The sequence below is a fragment of the Camelus ferus genome, chromosome 18 (assembly GCF_009834535.1).
Source record: "Camelus ferus isolate YT-003-E chromosome 18, BCGSAC_Cfer_1.0, whole genome shotgun sequence".
Lineage (NCBI taxonomy): Eukaryota > Metazoa > Chordata > Mammalia > Artiodactyla > Camelidae > Camelus > Camelus ferus.
The window spans coordinates 20,294,093-20,302,969 of NC_045713.1; the positions used below are offsets into that span (position 1 = coordinate 20,294,093).

The 8,877-nt window shown below is 48.3% G+C and overlaps 1 non-coding gene across 1 annotated transcript; it reads right to left on the minus strand.

The window, feature by feature from the left end:
• Positions 1–5,393: 5,393 nt before the first annotated feature.
• TRNAA-CGC lies at positions 5,394–5,465 on the minus strand. Its single transcript has one exon. It is a non-coding gene; the product is annotated as a tRNA-Ala (tRNA).
• Positions 5,466–8,877: the final 3,412 nt, after the last annotated feature.

An 8,877-nucleotide genomic window follows, 5' to 3' on the forward strand; every position in this document is an offset into this window, starting at 1 on the left:
TCAAGCCCCTCCAAGCTTTAGGAGGTGAGGGGTGGGTGGGTGGTGGGGCGGGAAGCAGCGATGCCTCAGCCTGTCCCAGCTCCAGCACGTGGGCGCGACTCCTCTTCCTGCTCCCACGGGAGGAGGTTGTTACTGCAGAACACTGCCGCTTTCTCAGCCGTGCTTTTCAGTCGTAAACAATTTCCCCACTTGCCATGCCACCTGCGGCCCTGTTAGTCATGTCGCAGCCCGGAACGCAGTGTGGCGGAAGCAATTACTGTTGACGTTGTCACGCTGTCACGGTGTGTGTTTCCCCACCTGTCGCCAGGGGCCCGCACCCCACACGTGGCCACCTGCTGTTTCTCACCCACCTCCCCTCCCCTTGCTCCCTCCCACCTGGTCCCAGGAGCTTGGAGAAGTGGCACCCAGCCTCCAGGTGCCAGGACAGACACCGAGGGCATCAGCCCCACCTTGCCCGGCCCCGCCCAACTATCTGCCTGCCTGCCGCCCACACCCTGAACCAGACTAGCCCAGCCTGGGGCGATTTGGGGATTTTATGGGGCAGCTTGGGTTTGGAAGTTAGAGAGACTTCCATTCCCATCTCTGCTCCTCCACTTGACCTTGAACAGCTTACGCCTTATGCCGTGTCCCTGATTTTCCGTGTCGGTAAAATGGGCTTTGATTTACAGTGTTTTGGCAAGAAAGGGCTGAGATGTGGCTGAGTTATGTGTGAGTGCAGAGCAGCTCCATACATGGTCATCACGAGGCAGGGCTGGCACATACGTGTAGCCCCGACTCTGAGCCTCCAGGGTCGAGGAACTCTGGCTGCCTTCCCCCAGGCATCACTGAATTTGCACTCCCTCATCTGTGTCCCCATCCCTGGACACAGTCTCAGTTTTTCTGGTAGTGTTCCTGATTCTGGCTAGACCTCAGTCTCCCAAGTCCAAGTCCAGCCCTGTGACTCTCAGGGCTGGTCATCATTTATTTGTTTATTAAGCTTTTACAGAGAGCTGCAAAAATGGTAGAGAGTTTCCTAATAACCTTCATGCAGCTTCTTCCAATGTGACCACCTTGCCTAACTGAGGTGCATTTATCAAAACTCAGAAATTAACAGGAGTCCAAAACCATCAACTTAACTGTGGACTTTTTATGTTTCACCAGTTTCCCCACTATTTTTTTTTTTTCTGTTCCAGGATCTAAATTCAGAATCCTACTTTGCATTTATCCTTTCATGTGCTAGATTTCAAACTGAGGTGCAGAGGGGAAGGGCCCGGCTCAGGTTCCCTTGCCAAGGCAGATCTAGAACCCTGCCTCTCTGTTTCCCTCCCAGGGCTGCAAGTTAGAATTCCCTGGGGGCTTTTGCAAAAGCTCTCCAAAGTGCTTGGAGGGTTTGATGAGTTGTATATGCAGATCAGATGGCAGGAAACAGTGCTTACTAAGCAATCCTTACCTGCACACTGGGACACCTCTGGGACTTAAACTCTGATGCTTGGGTCCCACTTCTGGAGATTCTGATTTTATTGACTAGGGCTGCAACCTATGTATAGGGATTTAAAGAGCCCCCTGGGTGATTCTAACGTGTAGTCAGGGTTGAGAATCACTAGTTTAAATATCCCCTCCCAACCCCACCTTCCAAGCTTCAGCGAAGAGGCAAGAATCAGAATTATAATGATCTGATAGGAGGGAGGGCTGGGTGAGGGATAAAGCCTCAATACTCTTCTAAAGATGACACTGTTAGAACTTACGGGCACAGGGCGAAGTGCTTTCTGTGCATTTTTCTCTCAGTGACCCTGTGACCCAGGTTCTATTATCATCGCCATAATCCTGATGAGGAAACTGAGGCTCAGAGAGTTTAAGCTACTGGCCTAAAGTGGCACAGCTACTCCCTATCAGAGCTGGGCTGTAACACAGGATGTTTTGATGCTGGAGCCTGTGTGCCCAACCCCAGCGCTGTGCTCCTCAGAGCAGTGAGGTGGCCTCAGGATGGAAACCTACGGCTCAGTGGCTTTAAGTATGACAAATACTAACAGGTACCATTCGTTACCCTCCTGCCACGTGCCAGGGCTACCGTGTTCCTCCCCCAAAGCCTTGAGAAGTAGGGCCGTTTGCTCCGATCTCCCAGGGGAGAAATGGGTCCCCAGGGAGCTGTCTGAGGTCCAGGCCGGTGTTTGTTTTATTTACAGCTATATCCCAGCAGCCAGTACAGTGCTGGGTGCCGTGCATGGCTTGGTAATATTTGTGGGAAGAATGTCTTATTTCAAATTTGCTCATCCTGCATCCTGGGCAGAAGGTTCACAGGTGTTAAAGGTACAGCCGAGTGTCATCTAGAGTTTTGGCAGGAAACACAAGGCACACTGAAGAGACAATTGAGGAGAGTTTATTAAAGGGACCGTGCACAGTGAGAAGCTGTAACCTCCTCTAGACCTGGAAGGTTTACCAGAATCCGGAGGGAGCTGTAGGCAAGGGGAAGGCTCACCCAACAGGATGTGTGATTTTCATTAGAAGAAGAGCAGACACTCCAATCCCTGTCCTCACAGGGAGAATAAATACTTGGACCTCCCTCTCCTGCCCTCTGATCTCCTCTTAGCACCTCCCATCAGCCAAACCCAGGCTGAACTAGAGAGCAAGGGAGCTAACTGATGATGCAAACCATAGCAGTTGGACTCCTGGGACACAGGGAAGGTAGAGAAGGGTGGAGTGACTCTGGAGAGACAAACCCTGAGACAGTGACCTGCAAACCCCCCTCCCCCCTGCATGTGCTTGTGCTATGGGTGCTGATTTGAGCACAGCCCTGGCAAGTGTCATTCTAGGGAGGTACAGATCGGGAGGGCAGCCTGCATCTCAGAGATGCCAGGCATAGGAGAAGCAACCCATTTAGTAATACAGGCAAACACTGCTGACTCCTACTCACATGCCCGGGTCCCAGTGACCTGCCCCCCAGCCGGCCACCCCCCGCCCCAGGATGAGAGCAACGATCAGACATGCTTTATCACTTGTCACTAGTTTAACCTCCCTGACGCCAGCTTGCCAGGGACAAAGGAGTGGCATTTATAACACAGTGGATAATTATTCTTCAGATGAATCAAGCTATCAGGGGGCATCCTGGCTGAATAAATCAAAGCAGAGTCGGGGCAGATTTCATAGAACCGAGCAGCCATGGTTGCCCTGTGTGATAGATTCCCGTGAGAGGTCTCTTCTGTCACCACCCAGCATTTATAAGCGGTGCCTCCCCTCCATGTCTTTCAGCAATTTCCCATGCCAAATGAAGACAAATGTCAGATGAGCCAAACAGCCTTCAAATTGCTATTGAAAATATTTTGAAAAAGCCACGAAATGCCAGGCCTTTTTTCCTACCATAGACATTCTATATATCTCCTGAGAAATGTTCCCCCACCCGCAGAAGCTGGATACCACTCAGGGAGGTGGGGAGTTAGCGCCCAATTGCTATTTCCACGGAGTTGGCAATGCCTAAGTGATACTCCCTCCAGCCGGGTGAATTTCCATCCAGTTAACGTGAGCTGACCAGGCTCATGAAAAGATGCTGCCATTCAATGTCTGTGGAGCACCTCCTGGGTGCCAGCCCCTGTGTTCAGCCCTGGGAGTGCGGAAGTGGACCAGATAGACCATATTCTTATTCTTGTAGAGTTTACTTTTTAGTGTGGGGTATGTGAGGAGGCAGATTAATCAGGAATAGACATTTTGCCAGATGGCGCTGAGTACTATGAAAAATGTGCTGCAGAGCGATAGGGATGGTGAGGCATAGGGGTTGGGGGGCTACTTTAGACAGGGCGGTCAGGGAAGGCCTCCTTGTAACATTTAGGCAAAGACAAGAAAGGAAGGAGGGAACACATCAAGCAGATATTTGAGGAAGAGAGTGACAGGCAGAAGAAATAGCATGTGCATTTGACACAACATTGTAAAATGATTATAAATCAATAAAAATTAAAAAAAAAAAAAGAAACAGCATGTGCAAAGGCCCTGAGCACAGGTGGACCTGGGGTGTTGAAGGGCAGTAAGAAAGCCAGCGTGGCCGTAGCAGAGTGAGTGAATGGGAGAGCGGTAGGGGACGAGATCAGAGAGGGAACTGGGGGCTCTTGTGCAGGAAGTGTTAGGCTGGAGTAGGACTTCAGATTTTGATTTGAGTGAGATTGGGATCCATTGGAGAGTTCTGAGCAGAGGAATTTCAGGTCTTATTCATGTTGTCTGGTAGATTTCTCTGGTTCCTGTGCTGTCATGGGCTGTTGAGGGACAAGAGTGGAGACAGAAATACCACACTCTTTTGGATGAGAGATGATGGTGGTTTGGGCCACTCTGTGATGGGAGCGGTAGTGGTGATTGGATCCTGGACACGGCTTGCAGGTAGAGCTGATGTGATTTGCTCATGAATTGGATGTAGGGTGTGAGAACCAGAGGAGGTAAGGGTGACTCCAAGATGTTCGGTTTGAAAAACTGCTAGAGCGAAGGAGTGAGAAGTCAAGTTGGGAGGAGGAAATAAGGTTTAGTTTGGGTCCTGTTTGGTTTGGAATGGACAGTCACCCATCGTGATGCTGAGAAGCCAGCTGGGTGCTGGAGTCTGAGTTCAGTGGGGAGGCTGGGGATGTCAGGTGAACAGACAGTGCAGAAAGCCATGGGTCTGGCTGAGATCATCCAAGGAGATCATCCAATTGTTCAGCCAATTTTGTTTTTGAGAATTACTCTACACCCAGCCTTGTTCCACATGTGGGGACCTAGCTCATGGTCTAGTGCAGAAGATGGACAAGTAACTGGACAATTTCAATGTCGTGTGATGAGTGTTGCTATGGAGGAAGCCCAGGGTGGGAGAAGTGAACGAGAGGCACCTACCTGGTCTTGGCACTCAGGCTACAGGAAGTGAAATGTGTGGTGTTACTTCAAACACACAAGTAGCCAGTACTTGCCTTGTGCTTTCTAAGTGCCAGGTACTGTTTCAAGCACTTGGCACTAATGGTTCTCAAACTTTGCTGCGTATTAGTATCACTTGGAGAGAATTAAAAAATCCCAGTACCTAGACCTATCCTCAGGTCACCTAAATCAGAGTCTCTGAGGATGGGACTCAGGCATCAGTATATTTTTAAAAGATTCCCAGTGTTTCCAACATGTGGCCAAGTGTGAGGACCGGTGCTATTCCCATATTTATTCACGGAATTCTCAGAATCACAGCTTCATGGGGAAGGTACTACTATTAGTATTATCACCCCCATTTTACAGATGGGGAAACTAAGGCACAGTGAAGTCATACATAGACTCAAGGTCATAGATTGAGAAAGTGACAGAACTGGGTAGGAAGTCTGGATCTTCCACATTTCTAAAATCTTTTTTTTTTTTAATTTTTTTTAGTTTTTTTTTTTTTGGTGGGGGGAGATAATTAGGTTTATTTATTTATTTATACTTTTTGAGGGAGGTATTGGGGATTGAACCCAGGACCTCATGCATGCGAGGCACGTGCTCTACCACTGAGCTATACCCTCCCCCCACTTTTTTGGGGGGATGGGAATTAGATTTATTTATTTATTTTCTTAGTGGAGGGACTGAGGATTGAACCCAGAACCTCATGCATGCTATGCAGGTGCTCTACCACTTGAGCTACACCCTCCCCCTGGATCCTCCACATTTTTAAACACTATTCCCTGAAGCTTCCAGTGAGGGGCCTGGGTTGACATTAGTCAGGAGAAGGGCAAGTGAGGAAGGAGTGTGTTCCATGTGGTGGGGTTAGTTGGACATTGATGAAACTGTTAGTAGATTAATGTGAGTATAGTATATTCAGATTCATTCATTCATTCATTCATTCATCCAATAAGTATTCATTAAACACCTGCCATGTGCCAGGCACCAGATAGACACAGAGGAGGCTGTCCATGAGCAAAGACATAAATTCTGCAGTCCAGTGCAGGGAAGGCAGAAGTTAAATTAAAAAACGCATGAAGAAATGTAAAATTGCCATCATTTTGAAAAAGTGGTACCTGGTGCTGTGAGAGACTTTGTTTGTTGTAGACAGAGAGGTCAAGGAGGAGTTAACCAGGATGTGGATATGACCCTCATATACAGATGAGGAAACTGAGGCTCAGGAGATTAAGCCACATGCCCAGAGTCTCACTGCCGATAATTAGAACAAGCTGGAATTTGAACCCAGGAGAGTGGTTGAGTTATAATGTGTTCCTTTGACAGTAAAGATCCTCAAACATCAGCATGCCTGAGAGTCTCTGGAAAAGCTTGTTAAAGTGCAGATTGCTCGCCCCTCTGATTCAGGAGGTCTGGGGTGGGGCTGGAGAATCTGTGTTCCTCTCAAGGTCCTGTGTGGTGCTGGCGCCGCTGGTCTGGGGGCTGCACTTGGGAACCACTTTCTACAACATGAAAGCTTTGGCTGTTCCCCAGAGGAGAGGACTCTGTGCTGGGTCTAGAAATTGTGGGTAGAAGTTTCCCAGGTGGAGATGAGGAGAAAAGCGGAAGGATTGACAGAGGCTGGAGGGCTGAAAAGGCCCCTTATCGCTGAAGTATTTAGCATAGAGAAAGAGCCAAGTCCATGGTCAATTCCTAGGCTTTGGCCATCTGTTCCTGCCCATCCATGGCAACTGCTGGTGAGGACCTGAATTGCCTTTCCATTCATTGTGCCCGCTGATAGTTTATCAGCCCCCTGGAGCAAGACTCGCTCGCTGGTCCCCATGTCCAGGTTGGCTTATCTGAGCAGTCCTGGACAGCTCTCTGATTTTAGCTTGAGAGGAAGGAATCTTGTTCTCTCTTGCGACTGGTAAGAAAACATTTGCTACTTTAAACGTGTGCTCTGGGAACTGTCACATTTATTTATTCAACAAATATTTGTTGATGGTAACGGACAAGACCAAACTATTCCTGCCTCTGCAGAACCTCCGTGTGGGTTTGGCAAGAGCTAGGCAATGAACACGCCCACTTTAGACAGTGATTGGTGCTTTGAGGATACTAACGCAGAGTGCCATGAGGCCTTGTGTGTGTGTGCTACTTTATGTAATGTGATCAGGGAAGACCTCTCGGAGGAGGTGACATTGTAGCTGGAACCAGTGTAACGAGGAATAAGCCAGGAGATTCTTGTTAGCCTACAATTCTAGGCAATTGCAAAGGCTCAGAGGCGTGGCCTTGCTTGGCCTGTACTGCAGTTACCTACTGCTGTGTAACATACCGCCCCAAAACTTTGTGGTTTAAAACAATAATAATTTGCCATTTCCCATGATTTGTGGGTCATTAACTTGGGTGGGACTCAGCTGAATTATTCTTTTACTCCCATGGTGTTGTCTGAGGCCACTGGGCAGGGCTGGATCATCCAAGAAGGCTTGTTCACGTGGTTGGAGGTTGATGCTGGCTGTTGGCATCAGTTCTTACACCCAGGTCCTCTCTTTCTCCAGGAATCTCTACTGGCTTAATAACATGGCAAACAACATTCAAAATTGAATATTTCCATGAGGTCAAGCCCTGTGTGCCAGCAATTATTAAACTTTAGCTTTGCTGAAATTCCATTGTCCCATTGGCCAAAGCAAGTCACATGGCAGAAAATCAGTGTAGGGAGAGACCACCCAAGGGCTTGTATTCCAGGAGGTGTGGTGCGCTGGGAGCCGCCCGTGTTATAGTCTACCATGGCTTGTTCCAGCATCAAAGATCGATGTAGCTAGAGCTTGGGGAGCTCATGGAAACATGGGACAAGGTGAGGACAGAGGACAGGCTGGGACCAGCTCACACATGGTTTCTGCAGTCCATAGCAAAAAATTTAAGTTTTATCCTAAGTGTAGTTGAATTCACTGGAGGATTTTAAACAGGAGAGTGACATGATCTGAGTAAGACCATTCTGGGTGCTGTGCAGAGAATTGATTGTAGGAAGACAAGTTAGAGAGACCATTAGGAGACCACTGCAATTGTCCGTGGAGAGATGACAATGGCCTGAATTAGGATGCCGGTAGCAGAGAGGGGGCTAAGTGGATGGCTTCAGGAGGTACTTGGAGGTAGACTCAAGAGGGTTTGTTGATGGGGAAAAGGGAGGGATCGAAGATTCTTCCAAGGGTTTTCAATTGAGCATCTTATCTTGGTGGAAGAGGGCTGCCTTTACTGATGTGCGGTAGGAGTGGTTTTGGTGCAGGGTGTGAATATGAACTTCATTTTGGACATATTGTATTGTAGATGCCTCTGAGAAATCCAAGAAATTCCAGTAGGTAACTGGACAGGCAAATCTAGAGCTTGGATGTCTATATGCCAGTGAAGCTAACGGTGTTATCCCTGTTCTCATATCCCTTGCAGACGTTTGGCTCCCACGTCAGGGCGGTATTGCCCCAATCTGTGGCATCAGAAGTGAGGTCAAGCATACATAATAGCATTAACATCTGACCCATTCCTTAAATTTCAAGGTTGATCTACCTCATTTTACAGCTGTGGAAACTTGGGGAGGAAGGGGCTTGCTTGAGATCACACAGCATGTTAGTTGGCAGAACTCTTTCTCTGTGTTTAGGTGATTTCTTGGGTCTCTGCGGCCGTGGGAGAAGGCACCAGATCCTAGGCATAGAGGTGGCTCTATCAGATGGACCTTGCTGCTTAAAATCAGACCCTTAGGTAGGGGGGTATATATGTTCCCACATAGCCCTCTGTATTTTCTGTGGGAACTCTGTATTTTCTGCTCAATTCTGCTGTAAACCTGAAACTGCTCTAAAAAAATAAGGTCTATTAAAAAAAAAAACAAACAGACCCTTAGTTTGCTGTTTCTCTGCTCCTGCATCTTTACCCTTCGTCCCACTGGTGAGTTTCATAAGCGCCTAGATTTTCAGAAGTGGAAGCCCTTGGGAAGTTAACTTGACCAGGGAGACATCACGTGGCATCTGTTCCACCACTGCCCGTGCCAGACATTGCCAGTCGATCTCAGAACTCCTC